Here is a 23,515-nt window from a genome sequence, read left to right as displayed (position 1 = left end):
TTTTGACTGACAGGAGACGTGAGGGGGAAAATGGCTACATCTGTTTTTGAAATCTGGAGAGAGAGGAAAAGGAAAAACTTGGTAGAGAGTAGACAGCTTTAGATAAGGACCATCATTTTAACAAGCCGCAAAACTGGGCAATTTGTCCGATGGGACACCACTTAGCCGAATGCAGGTCACTTTGGAGTGAGTTGGGTATTACCCCCAGGGCTTGTGTGGAAATGGCGAATGCCAATTTGGCAAAGCATGAGGTTTGTTAAGTGTGCTTGTCTTCAAGAACAATGGGCTCACGTAATTCACACAAAACCGTACCGTATTGCCCTTGAACTGGAATGTATCTGAGTGTGCTAGAGAGATCCAATGTTGGATAGGACGGAGCTTAAATTCTAATTTGGAACCCCATTACTGCAGCTCCTTGAAAGATACTGAATTAGTATTTATCCAATAAAGATAGAGATAGACACCTGAGTAAATGCTCAATAGAGACAGATAGGAAAACCATCTGTGGCTACAGAAAGGTAAAACATCTGATAAATTAGCCAACGAAGAAAAGCATCCCCAAGTGCCGGCTTGATACCACTTGCCACTTCTACAAGTTCTATTTATGAACAGAATAAAGGAGCACATGTACATATTAGAGAGACCGTGGGGTTTCTAATAACGTGGGCCAGTAGAGTTTCAATCCTTTAAGAACTGCAACAATGCTTACAAAATTTCCTCCAGTGCTGTGGCATTTCCTTCTACCATCCATCATAGGAAGACATATCCACTCTCATAAATGATGGGATTTCTTTACTACACGCTCCACGTGGAATTCTGCCGCATATGTAAGTGTGCATAAAACTAAAGACGGCAAAAAAAAAATGACTGTTGCTAAGGAAGTTATACACATAGATACCAGACACCCCATTTCCTGTGGTTTGAATGTTGGCTCCTAAGAACAACATGAAATTTAACTAACTGCCTTGTGAGAACATGATGAACCCACCAGGATGAGCCTCTAAGAGGCAAGCAGTTCATGGAGGCACTGTTCTAATGAACTGCAGTCATTATAATACAAAAAGGTAAGTTATAAAGTGGGAGGAGTCCAGTCCCCCTTTTTCTTCTTTTCGCTCCCCTTTTATCGCTCTCCTGCCCCATTTTCTTCTTGTTCTTGCTGGTAGGAACCAGTAAGATGTTCCTACCAAACGCAGCAACTCCATATCAGAATTTCCAGCCTTAAGTATCATGAATCAAATCATCTTAAATGATGTATAATTTACAGTCTGTGGTATTCTGCCATAGCATCGTTAAACCAAGATGCCACTGTTAAAAATTCTATATTTACATAATTTGCAAATCACTGATATATTCTTTAAATGGATGAAGGCTTAAAAATAATCAAGCTTCATAGAAATGACAGTTTGTACCTAGGCATCTATTAACTTTCTCCTCTTCCAGTGAGAGCAGAACTGATTCATATCTATTGAGTCAAGAGATAACCCATTCGCAAAGGAAGGGGTCCGTCCCATTCTAAAACCAACAGAAGAAAGTCTGTTGTACTGACTGGAGTTAGGGCAGGCTGCAAATGAACTCACATTGTGTGGCCTGAGATCTCTGAAGCATGGCAGGGTTTATATAAGGAAATTCTGAAGAAGTATGACTAATAAATAGGCCAACGCAACTGAGGTGTAGACAGGGGGACTCTAAGGAAGATGACACCACAAGACTCGGAACACACTGTGCACATGAAGACCGAAAGCTTTACCCAGCAGATACACTGGAAAGGCTCCATGGAATCCTTAAGGCACAAACAAATAAAGTAAATCCCATTAAAAAGACAGTAGGAGCCACAGTATTAATATTATATGAAATAGAAGTTATCATATAAAAAAGCATTAACTTGAATGAAAATTATATATCTAGTTAGATATCCATGGTGAAGACCTGGAAGGCATAAACTCGCACACATATCAAACACAGCAAAAGTTTAACAGGAAAATGAACAGAAATCAAACGGCAGTAGGAGATGTTAGCAATTTAATGGGTATTGTATAACTTTTTAAAAATATCAGAATTAAAGGATAGTGGAAGTTTAAGACAGTGATTCCCCATCAGAGACAATACTGTTTGCTTGAGAAATTGAAAATATGGCTTTGGGGAGTCTGGATTGTTGTATATCTGGTGGTCCTGGTTTTATGCTTGTTTTAGATGTATCTTGTCCTATGTGAGTGTTTTGCCTGCACCGATGTATGCGAACCACGCAGGTACTTGTGAGGCCAGAGGTCAGTATTGATCTCCTGGAATTGCAATTACCAGTGTTCGGTGCTGGGAACTGAACCTGGTCCAATGCAAGAGCAGCCACAGAAGAGTCACCTCGTCACCAATGTCTGCTTAATGTCTAAATATAGTTCTGGCATCTAGAGAGCAAGATTTGGGGAACTCTGGGTATCTAAAAACATGAGAAGTGACAGAGAAAGGAATCACCCTATTTACAGCACTGACTAGTGCTCCAGGTGAACTATACTCGCTCACCTACGTGATTAACAAGTAAGATTCAGTTAATGGATACAGAGCAAACGCAGGGGCCTACAAATAAGAATGAACTGTTAATGTATACAAAATGCTCATTAAAAATGCCTGAACGGGGCTGGTGAGATGGCTCAGTGGGTAAGAGCACCCGACTGCTCTTCCAAAGGTCCAGAGTTCAAATCCCAGCAACCACATGGTGGCTCACAACCATCTGCAACGAGATCTGGCGCCCTCTTCTGGAGTGTCTGAAGACAGCTACAGTGTACTTATATATAATAAATAAATAAATCTTTAAAAAAAATGCCTGAACGTTCATAAAAATGCACCGTCTGCGAGCCCAATGGTCTTCTTCCTGTGCTATGTCGGGGGGTGGGGGTCCGGGATTTACAGAACAAGGTCAAAACAGGATGCAAACAGGAATAGTCGCAACACACGTCATTGTCAGGCCTTCATCCGCAAGGGAGCCCAGCACTAGTTATTAATGGAGATTTGAAACCGATAATTTCTAGTCAAATTATCAGCATCTGCCATGTGCTAGAGATGATCTTTTGCATATGTTTTTCTTTGTGATGAAAAGCAGGCTCCGATTTAAAAAGTCTATGACAGGGAAGTTTAGGAAAGAAATAATATGAAGACACAAAATATAAGTATCAATTTTTTTTTCAAAAAAAAACAGGGAATGGGGACAAAGCTGTTCTCAGAATCTACTAGTAGGCGTTATTTGGGTCCATGAAAAACGAGTCAAGAGACTGATACCCGATAAAGCAAAGCTTCTGGCACAGAAAAGGAAAGGATGCTGATACGGGGTCTGAAGCATGTTCGAGAGGTCCTGCCACACTTATTAATAAAGATATGCAGATGGTATAATGAATAAGCTTACAAGGCAAAAAGGTGATGAGGTACATCAGTATGGGATGCTACATAAAGTTCAAGATGCGAGAAAGGCTTGGAGAACTAGGTTATAGCCTCTCCTAGATAATTTACTCCCAAGATGAAAATCCCTTGAAATTCAAGAGTCCACTCAAGGAATTCCCCCATGGGTATCTATAGTAATTAAAACGAACTGCTCTTCTAACTTTTAGAGAAAGTTTAATTGGATATAGAGATAGAGAGGATGAGTCTAGAGAAATACATTCTACTCAAATAAATCATCTTAATTATCTCTGGTTATAATGATGATTTAATGAGGCTTTAAAATAAAAGTCAACTGTGGGATAGTTTTTAAGAGAACGGATGAAGAAGATGTATGCTCTGCTAGTGCCCAAGAAATACTCCTGAAGTGAGCTAGTCACCTGTAATTATCTTTACACTGTATCATTTCGTCAGAAATATTTGTACATAAAATACTTACCTTAAAAGTAATATAGATACACACACACACACACACACACGCTAACATATAAGTGAATATTATATATACCGGAAGATCACTGGATATATGGTAGAGCATATTTATTCTCCTAACAACACAGAAGGACACTTTACAGTGTTCGAGATATTCTGAATGGTCTAGCATTTTACCCCTACTAAAGTGAAGTCTTTACGGTACCTGGGATAACTAAGCGTGAAAGCATCTTTATGTTCTCCCTTCTGGCTGCCTAGCTTTCAGTCAGTCGCTTAACCGCACCTTAAAATTTCCACAAGAAACTGGGCAGAGAAAGGCATGCAAATAAAAGAAAGGCAAACACAATGTTATTCATATTATCAGATATGGTGGAGTCTGTTACTGTGAAATTTCTATACTAGAAAAAAATATGAATATTCACTTAAATCACCAAAAAAGAGAAAAGAGGCAGGTGGATATCTGTGAGTACTGGGGCCAGCCTGGTCTACAGAGTGAGTTCCAGGACAGCCAGGGTGACACACAAAAAAATACCTATCTCAAAACACACACACACACACACACACACACACAGCACCACCACCACCACCACCACCACCACACACTGAAAATACTAACCCAAATCTAGTTGACTTAAATCCTGTGACTGATCTATTCAAACAAATCATCTAGAGTAAAGCAAGCAAATGTCTTGTACTGTACCCGGGGATCATGAACATCTTTCTTTGATCTGTGGATATGTCAACAAGTCTCCACACAGACCTATCCTACGGAGAAGGGTTTTGTCAGCTTCCTAGGTAATGGGTGCACACAACAAACCTCTCATAGGAACTAGCCTGATGCTGTGGAGGTTCAAAGGCATCCTAGCTCTTAAAATACATTTTGCTTATGTCAAAGATTAATGAAGGTCCCTTTAAGTCTCCTAGGGCCCTTCTTCCTTTTGGCAGTCAATAACAGTTATTCTTTTATTTCTATATTCTGAACTAATTATCCTCATTTATGGTCTGGTGTATCACCAAGTGAAGCCAATGCTTAGCTAAAGACCTTAGTTCTTGGCATTTGGAGGTGGACTTGAGGAACAGGATCATCTCTGGGAATAAGTCTCACTGGGTTGAACTGGATTCTGTAGATTGTCCTGGGATGCCTTCGTACTATAAGGGATTTTTTTAAAATTTAAATTCAGTTTTTAGTCAACAGACAAAGAATTGGCCTAAGAAATGATATAACTAAATCTCTGATATCTAAACAAATCTCTAAAATATGGACTTCATAATTTGGAGGTGGGCTTTGTCTGTTTGCTTTAAATTGGTTTTGATCAAACACATTATACTCTCTTAAGGACAGATAGTTCAATACATAGGACTGTACAGCACCACAAACAACCGTAAGGACCCCGCATGACCAGGCCCCACAGGAAGGCAAAACCACCCATACTTTCCAAGGACTTAAGAGATAGGTTAGCACTGCCAGCCACTTGAGGCTTTTTCCAACTCTCCAGTTCTGTTACCTATTTCCAAAATGATCCTGTAAGATATTTTGTAATGAAAAATGTTCAAATCTACGGGAGCCCTTCCACAGGTTTTGAGGTATCTTAGACTGAATATTGGGAAGCAGCGTCTGATTAAGAATGCTTTCTCATCTTCTGCCCCATTAAGAAAGACGTCATTCTAAGGCTCCATTAGGACTGGATCTTCACAGGCCGTGTTCATTGAGGAGGGTTTGACATACGTTTCAAGAGCATAATCCACACGCAGGATCTTCTATTGGGTGGAATGGCCCGAAGTCAGATTACAAGACAGGGACACTATGTGCCCAGGGCTTTTCTCTAGTGCCTCTGTAGTCGACTATACTGCTAAGGCCTTTCTCATATCTAATTAACCAATAGCTGCTCACAGAAAAAGCTCTCATACATCACTCCTTGGGAATATAACACTTTAGACTTCAGTGTGTCATTTATCCTCTTGAAAGATGATGATAAAACTGAAATTCCTGACCTAGATAACTCTTCATTCTCACAGAGAGAGATTTCATGTTTATCAAAATGTTCACTTTTAAAAAGTGGTTTCTGGTATAAATGAATAGTTTGTATTACTAAAAAACAAAACAAAACAAAATCAAAAGCCAACGGTCATTTCAAACTAAATTACAAATAGCTTTATGATAAGGTTCCGTTTTCATGTCCTTTTTACATAAAGAGTAGCTTCTGAGGTCAGCATGTAGGGAGAACAACAGGCCTATGACCTCACTCGTAAAGCTTATCCCGACGAAGGATTGCGGCAGCAGGCAGGAGACTCAGAACTAGCATTCTGGAATACTGCACCCGAAGTGTAGCAGCCACAAAGCAGGCTTTGCTTCCCCCTCATTTTTCAAGTTCTGAAATATAAAAGAAGCACACAACAAAACTATAACCTCCCCCTGACCACTGAGCAAACATTTGAACCCTTGCTTTTCTCAGCGAGATTCCTAGAGCGTGAGGGGCTTCCGAGAGACGTAGGTCAGCTCGGGCAGATTAAGTGTCTTAAAAAGGAGTACAAAGGCATAAAAGCTTCTAATGTGTGGAATAGGGAGACAGACAGGAAAAGTTTATAGCAAAGAAAACCATTTTTATCAACTTCAGGGCTATTTCACTTTCCCTCTGCAATGGCTTGGAAGCATCCTCCCAAGGTTCAAGTCCACTCTGAACCTCAGAATGTGATCTTGTTTGCAGCAAGATCAAAGTCACCCTGAATGCGTGTGGGCATCTGCCCCAATGACTGAGGTATTTAGATACATGGGATTGCAGAGGGACAGCCACCTGAGGGCAAGTAAAACCCAAAATCTAGCCACACAATAAGGCATCCCGGAGCCATCTGACACTTAAAGAGGCAAAGGGACATTTTCCCCTGGGACATGCAGTAGCCAGACACATGGCTCTGCTACAGTCACTTTGATTTCGGATGTCTAACCTGTGAACCCATGAAAATAAATAACCCAGTTGCTTTAAGCAATTCAGCGCACATTGACTGGGAAATTTAGACATCCTAAAATGTCTTTTAAAAGGAAAAAAAAAGAAGAAGAAATTAATAGAAGATCTTTCTTGGCCTCAGATGTTGCTCTATTGTGTTTCCTTATACACACTGGTGATGAATACTGAGATGTATCTCAAGCCAGGAGACCAACACTATTGTTCAAAATCATGTACTGACTTAGTTTTGTCTATTTAATTCATTCACTCACACATCCATTCATTCTGTGGTTCTGAGCATTGAACCCAGCGCCTTGCTGACTGCAGCAAACAAGCTGCCACCAGCTTTTTCTCCATGTTCACAAGCTTTAAAAAGTGACACACAAACCTTCCTTCAGACTTTCAAAGAAACAGATTAAAATCAGGTCAATTAAAACTTTAAAACCTTGCAAACATTTATAAAATATATTGGTTAACATTTATTACTTAGAAGACACGTGAACTACTGCTTCATCTATTTCTCACACTGTATACATTTAAGTGAATTTCTCGCACCTTGAATATCTTAGTGAAGTACTGATATCAATCAAGCACACAGGAGGGATTCACCAATTCTCATCAAATTGAACTCAATAGTCTAGTAGCATATTAAGTTTAAAGCTAGTGGTTAGAGTGTTATGATTCTCTAAGACTTTGGCAAAAAATATTCATTTACTTGTCCCACATTTCAGCTGCACGAACCAAACACTATAAATTAAATGGATTATGATCAGAAATTATTTCTCCTAGTTTTTGAGTCTGAAGGGTCCAAAACCAAAGTTTCAACAGCTCCCAGGTTGAAGACTTTTTTTTTCCTGGCTCAGACAGCTGTTTTTCTGCTGTGTGTTCACAGAGCTGGTGGAGGAGAGAGGGCTCCGCCTTTGTGAGGCCCCTAATCCTATTGAGAAGGGCTCCGGCTCCAAGATGTAACCACCACTGGAAGGGTTCTACTTCCTAGGGTCACACAATGGAAGAATCGGGTTTCAACAAAAAAATTCAGAGGGACATGGTTCAGTGGGTAAAGTACTGGCCGCAGGGCACGAGGATCTGAGTTCAATCCCTAGAACCCACATAAGAAGAGCTGGTAGCAGTGGTGTGAGCCTCACACCCCAGCAGCTGAGAAGGCTGTACCAGTGCCAGGAAGATCCTTAGAGCTCCCTGCCTAGTGAGTCTGTCATGCTTAGTGAATCCCTGACCACTGAAGGACATATCTCAAAAAACAAGATGAAGGGCCCCTGAGGAACAACACCTGAGGTGGTCCTCTGGCCTTCACATGTGCATGAACACACACACACACACACACACACTTTTGGGAAAAGCTTACATATTCCATCACTCCCTCAAACATTGTCAGATCTTAGTAATTTATATAAAACCACTACAGATGTGTATTCTATTGTGCCTATTCTTTCCTTAAGAAAACTTTACTAGGAAATTAATAGGTTGAGTGGGTATTTTACTCAAGTCACCTGAGAGCCAGAGATCAATACACCCTTCACCTGCCCCAAACCTCAACAGTATTATCGCAGACACTGTGTCTGCCTTCTATGCCAAAGACCTTCATGGATGCAAACCGAGTTAATTTATTCAATAAACATCAAAAGAATAAACACATTTGGGGCACGGGATAGGGATCATTTCAGAAACGAGGAGGGTTCTATTTACAAACCTTCGAAATCAACAACAACAACAACAAAAGCCAAAGGATATGAATCTTACGATATAAAATACATCAAGTATTTGTTGAAGTTAATAAGGTTATAAGTGAAAACAACCACAACGCAGACTTCTGCTGCTCTGATATAATCTATCCAAAGACAAAACCCAAACTAAGAGGCCCACACCAGGCTCCTTTGGGCCCTACTTTCCACAAGGGATGTAAAAGAGCCCCAAGGGAGGTTCCACATAAATGAAGGCTAGGAACCCAAAAGCTTAAACCATTAAAGATAAAAATGCAGGTTGGACTTTTTATTTTAGCTCAACAGAACTAGTTGATTCTAAATGCTGAATGGGTCCGTATGTCCTACGATAAAGAGAACCCCCTCCCCCAAATTTTAAATCAGTTTAAAAGGTTAAAAAAAATAGGAAGGTGAGAGCAACGAGTTTAAAAAAGGAAAGAATTGTTAGAAATAAGACCTTATGGCCATTTCCAAAGCTGTCTCAGTCCTGCTTAGGTCCGGCTACAAATGAACACCCACAATGATCAGTCACAGCCAACCTTGCCTACAAGGCTGTGCATCAGATAAACTTTCAAATACAGCCAATGTAAAAGTCAGAGATAACCCATACAAGGTTCTTAAAGAAAAGACAAGTGCAGGCGATTGGGCAAAGATCAGACCTAGATGTCCCCTCCTGACTGTTCAAAAAAAGAAGGAAGGGCCATGTGCTAAGGCTTAGAAAGATTGTTCTCCAACTCAATCAGCATGTCTGACCTTCTGATCTGATGCCCGACTTCACAAGGTCATAAAATAAACTGCCTTGATTTCACATCTCCGGCTCTCCAGCGCTCTTATTATGAAAGGAGAGATCTCTTATTCTGAAGTGAGGGTGGCTGTTTCTCCCAGAGGACACTTTAAGTGAAATAAGCCAGACACGAAAGAAAAACACGCATGATTTCACATGTATGAGGAATGAAAGAACAAGTCAAAGTGGAACAATAGACAGCGAAAGGTTACTCTTGGTCAGAGACACTGTCTGTAGCCGGGGTCAGCAGCAAATGGCGAGAGGCGAAACTGGTCCAAGTGCTAAGAATAAGAGACTCAGTGCTCAGCCCTCAGCAGGCCTTTTATATTAACCCACCAGCACCAAGGCCCAGAGAAGATCCTGAAGAAGAGGCAGAAATAATGGAAGAGCTGGAGGGTAGAAGAGACTTCTGAAATGCTGTCTCAAGGACACCCTTGGCATTCGTGATCCACTGCAGGAGATCAGGCCAGCCAGAAGCCTGGCACGGATGGAGTAAGAGACATCCAGACCTCCCTGTTACTGAAAATCTACTGGCAGTGTGGACTGTGCCTAAGGGAGGGAGAACTGTTCTTTACTGCAGACATGTTCCCTGATAAACTTCCCAGGCTCCGGCGGGTGGCCTGACACCCAGGAACTTACCGATGGCTCTAACTGTGCCATCTGTATTGTGGGGTATCCAAAGCAAACAAACAAACAAAGAGAAAACAAGACAAGAAATTGGGAGGAAGCATGTTCAGGGTATGGAAGGAGGTGGGGGCCAGAATGGGGGTAGAAATAATTTTTCATTGTATAAACATAAAAAAGTCTCAAAACCAAAGAAATTAAAACAAACATATTTCTCTTATATAGTTATCTTGATAAAAGTCTCAGTTTTTTACTATTTAATACTACAACTTTTAAGAAGCTAGCAAAGGCTTCTAGAACTAGGCCTTCGTGTGTCGAGTTAGCACAGACCTGTTCCACCCGTTAGGAGTATTCATTCCTTTTGAGATTGGGTTGCCAGGTATTTGTAAATTTTTGAGCTCGAGGAGATATAGCCATAGCAGAACTCTGACTCACAAGTGACTATTTCAAATTTTAGGGAAGCATGTTATTTTAAGAAATACCGTATTTCTATCTTTCTTCCCCTTCCTTTTAAAGCTGATGCACCCCTCTGTAAACCAGAAGAAGGTGAAGCATTCAGTGACGACGACGACGCGTGTTTATCACAGAGTTCAATTTCTTCACCCACAGAAGAACTTTTACTCCTTGATATTTAATTGACCTTAGTAATGAAGAACATTTTTTTTCAGGGAAAGAAATTATTATAAAATACAGACACAAGCGATACTAGTTGGATTAAAGTACTCCATCAACCGTATTACTAAAATGCAGCGACGCGCTGCCAGTAGACGCAGTAGCTAATGTTCTCACTAAGTAAAACGCAGGCGATGACAATGGCGAGCTGGTGCTCGGTTCTTGCAATGTTCTCACACGACTGTCCCTTATGCGGCCGTGGCCGATGTACCTTCAAGGTTGTCACTTGGAATCAGAGTCACACTTGTTACTTCTCTCCCTTTTGCTTTTAAATTGCACCATGATGAACTAATCAGGGATTCACAAGGTCGTTACACAGAAAGCCAGAGAAATCGCCAGTGTTTCTGTTGTTTCAGTTGCAAACGAGAAAACACAAAGGGATGTCAGTTTTCAGAGCTCCTTTCCAATCTGACAAAAACAATTTCAGTGCATGTTTGCGGGCTTCTGTCCAAGAGCATAAATATATTCCTCTGATACTTCCCCCACCCTCCCCTCTGATCAAAAGTAAACCCACAAAATTCCAAAGGGAAGGCACCATTTCTGGTCCTGTAACTGGAGCCTCTCCAAAAGCTATGAGATGATCTCACCCAGCCTACCTGTGAGGGAATGCGAGCTGGGAACAGTTCAGGGGGAGAAATAAGAACTCACAGGGCCTACTTTGCAATGATTTCATAGGAGAAGTGGACTTACAGAGTTGGGGTCGAGAATGGAACAGGAGGGAACCCAAGTCAGGCCAATGGAAGCAGCTGGCTGACAGTTTAGCATGCAATGGAACTTAAACGTAGGAGCCCGGCCCTACAAACAACCCTGGATCTGTCATAGGGTCAGCACGCACCCTTTTCTAAAGTCTTACTCCATCTTCTAGGGTCTTGGTCTGCTCCTTCCTTCAATTCAACACCTGTTCACTGAACATCAGTCCCATGCCAATGACTGACCCGGGCTCTGAGGATCTCAGTCTTCAGAAGGAAGCCTACATTGACAAACTACAAAATGCAAGCTATTTTACAGAAGTTATGAGTGAGTAGGGCCAATGTAATGAAAATCTATCATTACTGTGAATACATCAACTAGTATCCTTTTATCCACTTGATCCTATGTAACTGTCACATGCCACAGTTCCAGTGGGTTCCTTAATAAACATCTGCGCACTGACATTTCAGCTGCCGGGTCTTCCGAACACTGGCTTAAACTCACTTTTCTGACCTCTTCCTCCAGAAGTCCCTTTCATCATTGCTTCTCGGCCTTTTGGCTAAGATCATGTGCAGAAGTCCCTGTCATGAACTTCCTGCTCAATGTCAGTTACTGACCAGCTGATCAAATCTACTTCATTCCCACTTTGAAAGTTTGCTCACGAGCTTGGCCCTAGCCAATATCCTATCCCTTGTTTAAGCAGGCTTTTTTTTTTTTTTTTTTTGGAGGGGAGGGATAGATGAGATCAAAGTGGTATCAGACACTGGTTATTTCTGAACTAAAGATAAAATCGAGGGTGAGGGGCTGGTGAGATGGCTCAGTGGGTAAGAGCACCCGACTGCTCTTCCAAAGGTCCGGAGTTCAAATCCCAGCAACCACATGGTGGCTCACAACCATCTGTAACGAGATCTGACTCTGTCTTCTGAAGTGTCTGAAGACAGCTACAGTGTACTTACATATAATAAATAAATAAATTAAAAAAAAATCGAGGGTGAGATTGGGAAAGATATGAGCTCCCCCTCCCAAAAAATCTGGTTTGTAAGATTCTTAATAACTGCTTGCTTATATACACTGGGATTATGTTAGCTTCAATGAACTCAAACTTGCTGAGTCTCAATAGATGCTGTGTAAATGCACTTTTTAAACTTAGGGACTGACTTCCCTTACGAAAGTGGTGGATGCAAGTCAAGCAAGACAGCCCACGACTCAGTCCCAGCGCTGGGAGAGCCAGGGTGGAGGACGGAGGATTTTTAGCTGATGGATAAGCTCATACCTTAAATGTTCTGTCCCCAACCAGGAGCTTCACGTGATCAGTGAGCTCTACTTCTTGTGTGGAACGCAGTAGGTATGACGTTCAAACACAGTTTAAAGGACTCAACTACATTATCACACATCCATAATAGACCTTTGTCATTTCCAAAGGCCACAGTGCGTGGTCCTTCCATGGCTTACGTTCAAAACCACTACACTGTTTTGGTTTCTGAAATTCTGAATTTAATTTTTTGTTTTTTTTAGTCCACTAAACCCCATCCTCGTCAGTCCTCACTTGTGTGATGGGTAAAGGTTTGTAACATGCTGTAGCTTTGCTTCCAAAAATATTAGAAGCTGGGGCTAGAGGGTCAGCTCAGAGTGGACTGCTCTTGCAACAGACCTGAGTTCCATTCCCAGAGCCCATGCCAAGCCTCTCAAAATACCAGCCTGAGTATCTGGCATCCCTGGCTTCTACAGGCACCTGCACCCACGTGCACATATCCACTGGTCAACCATCCCTAAGTCCCCGTGTATGTATGTATGTATATATATATATATATATATATATATATATACAAACATATACATACATATATTAAATTAAACTTTTAAAAGTATGCTACAACTCGTGTCCAGATGATTATTATTGCCTTCAAAGCATCCAGTGAGGGCTTTCAGCCTTCCTCAAATAAGGCAGCCATTTGTCCATATGATAACGAAATTCCTCTGTGAAAAGGCCTAGAAGGCTTTTAAGCATTGGGTTTTTTTCCCCTGAATATAATTAACTATGGTAAATACTCTCTCTTGAGAACTGATGTGATGTTTTAGAGGGGGCTGGTGAGAGCCAAGTGCTGATATACTGAGTCTCTGAGGATGGTAAGCATCGATGTGCCTATGGAACAAGACTATTTCACAAATAAACTCCATTTCAAAAGGGTGGCTTCAAACCTGTGCTGGCAAACAGTACTAAAACGAGCATGGGACCAGCGACATTTCTACACAACACAGAGCACACTAGAAGCAGGGGCCGCCCACCTTGGCAGCCATCTTCCTGAAAGTTAAGTAGGAGAATATTGGTCTCTTAAGCTTTTCTGCCTAAGATGACTTCATTTCCTCACCAGGACCAACAAAACACGTGGGTAGAAAAACAGATGCAAATCATGTATACATTCAGTGTTTGTCCGTCACTTCTTTTCTTTTGAGGATTCTGACTTGAGTGAAGAAACCCTGCAGAACTTCTCTCAGAAGCTGCTTTGTTTAAGAGAGTCATTTGTTGGGAACGCCCAGGAAGTCAGGCAACTTATTTCCAAGGTCATGCTTTCTAGAATTTCCAAGGTCATGCTTTCTAGAATTTCCAAGGTCATGCTTTCTAGAATTTCCAAGGTCATGCTTTCTAGAATTTCCAAGGTCATGCTTTCTAGAAATTACGCTGCTCTACTTGATATCCTAGGTAAAGGACCTCAGAGGATTAAAACAAATTGTAAAGAAACAAAACAAAATTTAAAAAACCAAACCAAACCAAAAACAAACGAACAACCATAAAAAAACAAACAAACAAAAAAAGGACAAGACCACTGATAGATCAGCCTTGGGAATGAAAGAGTAAACAAACACATAATTTATCATTTTGCCAGGTTCAATAAATACTATTTTGATGTGTTAATAGCTTTTAAAAAGTCAACACATTAGCTATCAATTAAGTAAACAAGCTATTAAATGGGAGCTAGAAATGTCAATGGGGGCATAATTTACTAATTTTCCAATCAATGATGCTAATCATTGTTGGATATTAATCAGGGAATGGACATTAGCCTTACCATAGGTGATCATTTATGATCACGGTTCCCAAGAATAAACAAAATTAAAGTTAAAGACAAAGAGAGGACTGGACAGAAACACCTTGTACTCGTTGATAAATGAAACAATTTGCCTTGAGCGAATATGGGCATCTTGGCTACCGTCAGTGGTGACAGTATTGACGGAAGGGTCTATGCAGCCGTCACATTCCTGGTCGCGTCAGACAAGGGATACAAAGCTAGAACTGAGGTCAGAACAAATCCTAGTTGGCAACTCACACTTCGGTGGCAGCAGTGACGTCTGATACAAATTTCAGTCAAATACAAACATGAGCTCTGATCTCATTCTGCAATTTAGTGATTCAATAACCTCCCGCAAACTCTTCAATCTCTTTAAGCCTCACCTACAACACAAGGGGCAACGACAGGGTTTATTTCATAAATAGCCAGCTACATACGTATTTAGGGCCCTGGAGCCTACACACTTCTTAATGTCTCCAGCCCCACTCTCATGAGAGAAAGAACACGACCTTCTTAGGTTCTCACAGGGTTTAGCCTCTAACAAGATGGGATTTAGAAGAGTATTTAATTGCGTGGTTTGCTCTGGAAGTCAAATGTAGATATAAAGGGTTTATTATCATGAATCCCATACAGTGGTCCACACCTGCAGGTCCAGGCACTCTGAGAACTGAGGCAAGAAGATTCCAGGTATGTAGCTACCCATGGCTACACCGCAACTATATCTTAACGGTAGGGTGCTTGCCTGGCATGTGCCAGGCCCTGAGCTCCTGCGTTCAAACTCCAGTGAAGCAAAGAGAAAGGACAGAGAAATAAGGAAAAGTGAATTCACACCAGTTTGTCGAAGTAAACTATTGCAACTGCCGTGAGGTTTAGCCTCTCTGCTAACAAATTTGCAGTCTCTCTTTTTCATTTTTTCTTTTGAGACAGGTTTCTCTGTGTAGCCCAGGCTGTTCTAGAACTCACTCTATAGACCAGGCTAGCCTCGAACTCAGAAATCCGCCTGCCTCTGCCTCCCAAGTGCTGGGATTAAAGGCGTGCGCCGCTACCGCCCGGCAGAAATTTGCAGTCTCAGTTAGATGATTCTCAAGACTCTTGGGTCTTAAGGTCTCCAGTTTGTATGTATTTTCCTAGGAGAACTGAGTTATATTGGGTTTTTGGTGGTGGTGGTGGTGGTGGTAGTGGTTTGTTTGTTTTTGTTTTGTTTTTTAATGAGTGGGCTGTTTTGTTTGTCAGGGCCAGAGAACAGAAATTCAGTCTCTTTTTCTATGAGGAGAGCACTCCTTGTCTCTCTGAGCAACAAGTAAAGAAAAAGAAAAGAAAAACATTCATTTTTTTTCTACCCCAGCCCTTTTGGCATATTGACTTTACTCGAAACTGTCATTCTAAAGAATATATCTTCCCCAGCAGAGGAGAGAGTGCATTCCGTAAAGTGCTTGCCACTGGGCAGGAATCCCGAGTTCAAATCTCCCCATCCACATTAAAAAGCAGAGGACAGTGGTGGCTCCTGGTACTATGGGAGCAGAAACAAGAAGCTCGCTGGAGTCACAGATCAGACAGCCAACCTTAGTAGACAAGGCCCCGTTATAGAGCTGGGTGGGGTCTGAGGGAAGACAACGAAGGTTGGTCTTCGGTATCTACATGCGTGTGCCCAAACACGTGTGCACACATATGAACACATAGATAAAGTTATCTTCTGCTCTGGTCTGATTTTTGTTGCTCTTATCATTGAGCAAAGCCAAGCTGGGGAGGGGAAACAGCTTATTTCCTTTCATGGATTACAGTGCATCATCAAGGGAAGCCAAAGCAAGAACCCAAGGCAAGAATTTGGAGGCAAGAACTAAAGTAGAAGGCACAGACCGCTGGAGGAATGGTGCTTGCTGGCTTGATCCTCTCGGCTTGGTCAACTTGCTTTCTTATACAGTGCAGGACAACCAGCCCCAGGGCGGCACTGCTCACAGTGACTTGGGCCCTTCTACATTAAAACTTAATCAAGAAAATGCCCAAGTCATTCTAGTTTGTGTCAAGTGGACAAAACCTAACCAGGCCATCTTTCACTGCCTTCCTCCATCAGAAGGTTCCAGTTTAAAGCACACATTCGAGGCTATTCAGAAGTCTGAGGCCTGAGATCTACTGGAGTCTAGCAGTTCAAGTTCTTTGGAAGACCGTGCAACCTTATCTCAAAAATCAGAAAAGCCTTTCAGGGCTAGAGGTGTAGCACAGTGTGGCTGAGATTTAGTACGTTCAAGATCACTAACTGTGTCTTTATCGATGTTAACTGTGTGACAGCTGTTTTCTTATTCAAATGCACTATTAGGACTCTCTTTTAAAAGTCCTTACCCAGCATCTACCCGAAATTCAATTACTCAAAAATATCACTTGAGTCAAAATGCAAAGAAACAGGGTATTAGTTCAAGAGGGTTTCCAAGAAGTTAAAACTAATAAAGTTAATAAGATTAGGTCTGAGAAAAAGTCCTAACTCAGAACTTCTCTGTTCCTATTTTATGCACAAATTACAATAGCACCAAAACCGAAACTTGGTTACTTGATGCGGTAATAAGAAATGAAAGGGAGATTGCAGAGGGGAAGAGTGGAACCCTCTTCTAAAACTCATTCCTGTATTTGAGTAGTTAACTTTAAATAGGTTTATATAACCATTTTAAACAGTTAATGAAAGAATTTGGGACTGTGCTCAATTCGAATGCAGGAGACCATGGGTTTTGATGTCCAACTAGATGGGTGGGGAATGTTTCAACTTCAACAACAAAGACAACAACAACGTGATACTCAGGAGAGCAAGTGAAAGTCAGAAGGCGAGAATGTTCAAATGACCATCTGACCATTCACCACCAGCAGAACTCTGAACTTTCTTACCCTATACAAAAACAATTTTCCCATCAGCAATATGGGAAATCTCACTTGGAGATGTTGTGAGAAAACCATATGGGATGTGTACAACATTTAGCCCAGTAAAGACTCAAAAATGGGTCAGAATAACAAGTGTAGGCATTGCTACCAGAGGGCCATTCAGACAGGGCATACCTAACCATCAACAGCAACCAAAGAGACTGCTAATACTTTTAACACAGACCAATAAGATAACTGATGCTCTCACAAAAGTGACTTGCAGTTGTCAATAAATCAAACTATATTTATTATACTCGTTCAACAAGCGTTGACTGACAACTGTTGTCTCAGCATCGAGGATGACGCTGGCATGCGAAAATGAGTAAGACGTGGCTGTGACCTGAAAGAACTTGTCCCCCGCTGGGGAGAGCAATGCAATCGGATGATTATGACTATGACGACTATGACTATAATAATATATAAGTGCTATTCGAAAATATGTATGGGGTGCCAGGCAAGAGCAAAAGAAGACTTTGCCCCAGGCAATCAGGAAAGGCTTCTTCAGAGAAGTTATGCTATGCAAGCAGACTCTTGGCAGACTGGTGAAATAGGAAGAGTGGGTTGCCCACAGCACAAAGGCTGCTGGCACGTGGATGGAATGAACAGAGCAGCGGAGGCTGAGGCAGGACCAGGAAGGGTCTGGCAAAGACTCAGAAGGAGATGGCGGGGGTTGGAAGTGAGACAAACGGAAGGCGAGGCAGCCATGTGGTGGACCAGAGAAACAGCCTAAGAGATGACGACTGGCTGAATGTGGGCCCTGATACGGGACAGCAGGAGTTACAGTAGTTCATAACTCAATTATGGTTTTCCTTCAATCAAACACAATGTTTTTCCTTCAATAAAAGGTTCTTAATGCAATAAACCAGAGGGTTTTTTTTTTATGAGACCTAACTCTCCTGAAGTAACTACTTGTAGTGACTTTGAGATCCTAAAATTTGAGTGTTATGTAATTCACAGCATGATATGGAGCTATCTCCAATAAAGCATGAAATAACATTACAGATATTTGATAATGGGCTGGCTCTCTCTCTCTCTCTCTCTCTCTCTCTCTCTCTCTCTCTCTCTCTCTCTCTCCCGTGATAAGATTTGTGTTTAGTTTGGATTAACTGTATCAAAGGAGAATTTAGGAAAATGTAAAACATAAGCCAACCTCCAGTCATAATGCTTGACAGCTCGGCCTGGGCAAACAGAAACTCTTACTTGCTACACTGGATTGCGTTAGCTGAAATTCCCAACAAGGGTAGGTCTTGTGTCGGGTTCTGTAACACTCCTCTGCCACTGGCCACTAGGTGTTCAAATGTGGAAGCAAGAATTGTGTTTTATTAGACTTGATATAAAATGCATCACCAGGAAAATATCAGCAACCCAGCTGAGAAATACAAACTCTAGATCCTACAATTTTGTTTTTATGTCTCAAGGGAAGTGGTGACTTCCAACCGCCATGGTAGCAAGAGGGTTCCTAAGACCCAAATAACCTCCAAGCAAACACACCCAGGCACTTGCTAAAACAAACATCTTTCCCACTGCTGAAATTAAACTTGGCAAGTCCCCTTAATAGCTTGAAAAACAATCTGAGAAGTAGCAGAATAGCAGCTTCTCTGCACCGAGGCTACGCATCATGAAAAGACCCTTTCAAAGCAAATACAGAACGGGCCAATCGGCCTGATCGCCTTAATTTTTATTGAAGGGATAGCTCCATATACATGCACCAGTATATTTGAAGTAAAGTTGCCAAGGGGCGAAAAAAAAACCTACCAATATTCAGGATGGAACCAAGCCTAATTTTACCATCCAACCTGATATTCGCCAACAGGGAAACACCAGCGTGGGAAATGTAAGAGAGGGGACTATGATGAACCAATCTGTGAAAATCCGTCAGCAGTGACCATCATAAAAAATGGCCAAATGGCTTTCTCTACCCCCATCAAGGTCACTTTCCTGATGTTGGGTTCAATAAGATGAGAATGCATTTACCCACTCTCCCTGCATCTGACTTCAACCTTGCCAGTCCAAATGGCCCTGTTTAACCACCCTGGCCTTTCACCGGCTCCCTGAACAAAGATAATTAAGGAGATGTTCTGCCTCCTCCTATCACAGGAACTGAAAGACAAATAAACTTTCTAAGAGCTCAGCCAGGTGTCCACTCCACGAATGTACAACTTCTAAGCAGGAGGTGAAGTGAAATAACAGGTACATAGTTATTAAAGGTTCATCATGTTAAGTGTGTTATATAAGGTGGCTCTGTTTTATTTAAAAGAAAGACATTTAAAAAGAAGCATTCAGACTGCCTTTTATGGGCCTCTAGGTGGCATGTCCCCTCCTCCTTAATATTTAGGGAAGGAATGATAATGCTTAAGAAACTTTTTTCTGTAAATTACTACAGCATGGGACTCCCCAGATCAAACTACCATTTTAATAGGACCTGACCATAAAAAAATTTCCCTGCTCATGTTAACTAGTTTTTCCCTGTTGAAATTAATTTGCTATTACTTAAGTCTCAAACACAAACTATTTCTGGGATACAAAGGAGGGGGGGGTTGTTGTTATTAAACTGACATAGCAAAGATTTAAAATAGCTATTTCAGATCTCAAAGATAGGACGTATAACCCACAGCTAGGTTTGTAACTAAAGACAATGTATAAACATCTAGTTTCAAACAACTTTTTAAAAAAGTTTTAAAACATGTAACTTCAAACCTACTAAGTGCATCTATAATCTCTATACATCCTATCTGTATTAAAGAGGAAAAAAATTTGACATGTCAAAAATCAAACTATGTATTTCAAGTTGCTGGAGACTTCAAGAAAGGCCTCAGATACAAATTAATATTATAAAAACTTTGTATTCTAAACAAAATTCCAGTAAGCCATACAAATTTTATTTATCTTATATTATCTACAGCAAGATAATTCTGCAATGCCAAATGCCAAATAACCTGATACGAGCACACTGAATGAGTTTCTAATGTAAACCATCTCTTTTGGATGAAGGAATCAGATTGTTATTTTTGGCATTGAAACATGCATGTTTCGGGATGTGTAAATGCTCCAACGGACGATCACAGCCAAAACAGCACTTATGATTGAACACTTAAAAGCTGTGTTTATATGCTTCAGACCTGTCCAGATCAACCTGATACAGTCAAAGTCTAGATAATCCCCTTAATCTAAACCATTGGGAATCCTCATGTTCCTCTCTCCTAGTTTTGGACATCCTACAGTTTTCTGTTCCTTTCTCTTTTCTCCCTGATCTGCTTTTGTGACTATCCTGGATGTGCCAAGAACCAGTTCACCAGGCAATCTTACTCGTGAGGTACTCTAATAGCTGTGGTTTGGGTCTTTAAACCATAGCTGTTGGGAAGTTCTGATCAAACTCAAGGTTCACTGAGAGGTTAAAAAAACAAACAAAACCTGTTTATTTCTTTTCTTAATTCTGTGCATCACGGTCCCCTCTTTCAGGTACCATCTTTACTGCATCCAGATGTTCAGTAAGCATAGCCCATTTCTCTACTAAGAGCTGCAAAAGGACTCATGTCTAAGCTAAGCCAGAGCACTTGCAGCTAAATCTTAATCTAAACTACATGTGTATGTAGGCATATATGTATACCTGCACACTTCCAGTGAAGTTGTGAAATGGCATATTAGTGTAAAACAAACTTTTTTAAACTGAGGAAAGGTTAATATAAAATAAATTTAAATAGAAGCTTAAAACAAATGACTAGACTGCTTTTTAGATTTACTTTTGTATAGAAGAGTAGTTTTTTTAAATAAACTTTATTAACAATTGTTTAGTTAAAGCCCAGGAAACAAAATAAATGACAAACATGAAGAGCTGGTGCTCCAATACTCAATCTCTTAATTGCTGACCAGAGCTGAAAATAGATCTCTTCTCTGAACTAATTGAATGAGTCTTGTTAAACCTTTTGAAACACGCTTTAGAAAATGCAAGAATACAGCTTAGAACAGGTTCTTTAATTTGGGTCATTTTCTGTTGCTTGCAGTGGTGACGGGTGCTTAGCAACGCTGTTCTGGTGGCCCCTTTTAAGGAAATGAATACCTGGAATACAGCATTTTAATCTATTTTATGGCATTAATTATCAAGATCACTGTATACAGAGAGTGCCTCCCTCTGCCACTTGTCTACATTATGAAAGACAGATGTCCTATGATAAATTGAAAGGATGACACACCAAATAAAAAGATGTGTAAGGACATAAAAATAAAGAAAAAAGCCAAAATAAACAAACAAACAAATAAATAAAGTTAGGTTAAGTGGTCAAAGACTTTACACTGAAATCAATGCTCAGAAATCAACAATAGAGTCCGTGTTAAAATCCCCTTTCTTTCCTTAAATCTTTGAGAAAAACTAAATTCTATTATGCCATACACTAGGCCACTGGTATCTAAGAAATGTGATGTAACACTGCCAAAACTTAACCCCCACTCCCCAATTGGGGGTGGGGGGTACAACTTTTCTAAATATTTTTAAAAATAATTTTTTTGTAAGAGAACTTTGCATGAGAAATACTTAACCAAGGACCTTTGAAATTAGATGAGATATTCACTTCAAATTTATTAAAATGTGTGCAAAAGACTCCTTTCCAGATGATGAGAAAAAAGGTTACAACATAACAGCTACCAAGTGGCTTCTAAGAAATCAAACCGCATATTATACTGGTCATGTTTTATTAATAATCAGTGTAATGGGTTAAAAAGCTAGTAATTAAATATTCAGGATATACCTGTGTTTTTCTGAACGCAATTATCTTTGTTTAAAGTGTGACTCTTTGAACTCTCTCCCTCATGATTCCATAATTCATTTTCGAGTCCATGCCCTGCAGAAGGTGAGATGCTTTATACATCTCCATCTCCCTCTATCTTCCCAGCCAGGATAGCAAGTGACTCTTTGTTTAGAACGTATCCTAACTTCAGTCCTTAACAGTCATATTTAAAAAAAAAAAAAAAAAAGCTTTTAACACCTATTCCCTAGAGATGAGACCCGAACCACACTAACAACTTGCAATCATTTTTTTTTTCTTTTTAAAATTTCAGTCTATCAGCTAGCATGCAATCAACATCTCTTTAAATTAAGGAGACTTTCCCAATGGATCTAAAATCATCATTAGGTAGTGAAAAATCACAGGATTAAAAAAAGGGGGGGGCAGGGAAGAACACAAAAATCTGTCAAGTTTTTAAACTGTAAACACATGGACCATGCTTGGGGGGTTGTGTGTTTTAAACACTACAGTTGCACTTGAATGCCTGAAAACCTGATAGAAAACGTGGGCCAGCTTGAATACCCTACTCGGAGGGAAGGTTACGAAGTTAAGCTGTATTTCTAAAATGCCTTCTCTGGATATTTTCAATCCCTTCCGAAGAACTACTTTAATAATTAGCACACAGAGGTCTCTGGATGGCTCTTTTAAAAGCAGAGAACAAAAGGTTTATTTTAAAAATGAAAACCTTGGCTTGCACCGCGCCAGACGTGAATCTGCTTTCAATTACCGAAAGTATTTCCACTTTAGTGGAAGGGGATCAAATCTGCAACCACACCATCTTAAAACACTGAATTTGATTATATTAGGCTTTCAGAGACAAAATGACTCTGTGACACAGGCACATGCATCTGTATGTATCATTTATAAGATATTGCAGAGATAGACACGCTAGCACATGAGAGGGCGGAAATGTGATTTCTCCTTCTGGGCGCTGCTGCAGATCTTTGTCTTATTAAAATACACACACAAATAGGCGAATGATTTTTTTGTTGTTGTTACTGGAACTAAGTTTCCCCAACTATGCGCAACTCTTTTTCTACAGGAGTAATCTACATCGAAGCACATCTGCAAAAGTTGAATTTCTTTAGAGACCGTGCCCCTTAAAAATCTTCTCACGACAAAAAGGGACGGAGTGTTTCACAGGCGAAAACCTGCTCTTTTAATTAGCAAGATTATTTTGTACCTTTCGCCCCCATTAAGCAATTAGTATGATGGATTTCGGTTAATGGAACCAAAAGGTTGATTCATTTACGTTCGAAGCAGATTTTTTAAACATTTCTGACATGAATTATTCAAAATCATGATCGCTAAGACTTGCTCCAAACAAATTCCATAAGATATATGGCAAAAGTCAAAAGAACACATGGAGGCTAAAAAAGAAGGCGAAAGAAAGAAAAAGACAGTTTTACCTTAAAGATTTGGACCGTACATTACTCATTTTAGAAATCCATTTAATTAAAAATACCGGGAACAAAAGACT

At 40.5% G+C, this 23,515-nt stretch overlaps 1 protein-coding gene across 8 annotated transcripts in view; it reads right to left on the bottom strand.

Moving 5' to 3' along the window:
• The window catches only part of Tenm3 (teneurin transmembrane protein 3), a 623,557-nt gene that overhangs the window by 313,713 nt on the left and 286,329 nt on the right, over positions 1 to 23,515 (bottom strand). The gene's annotated exons all lie outside the window — the stretch shown is intronic.

The sequence above is a fragment of the Mus caroli genome, unplaced genomic scaffold, assembly GCF_978045245.1.
Source record: "Mus caroli unplaced genomic scaffold, Mus_caroli_1 scaffold_10, whole genome shotgun sequence".
Classification (NCBI taxonomy): domain Eukaryota; kingdom Metazoa; phylum Chordata; class Mammalia; order Rodentia; family Muridae; genus Mus; species Mus caroli.
Note: the sequence above shows the minus strand (reverse complement) of the source record. Positions and strands in the feature narration are given on the sequence as shown.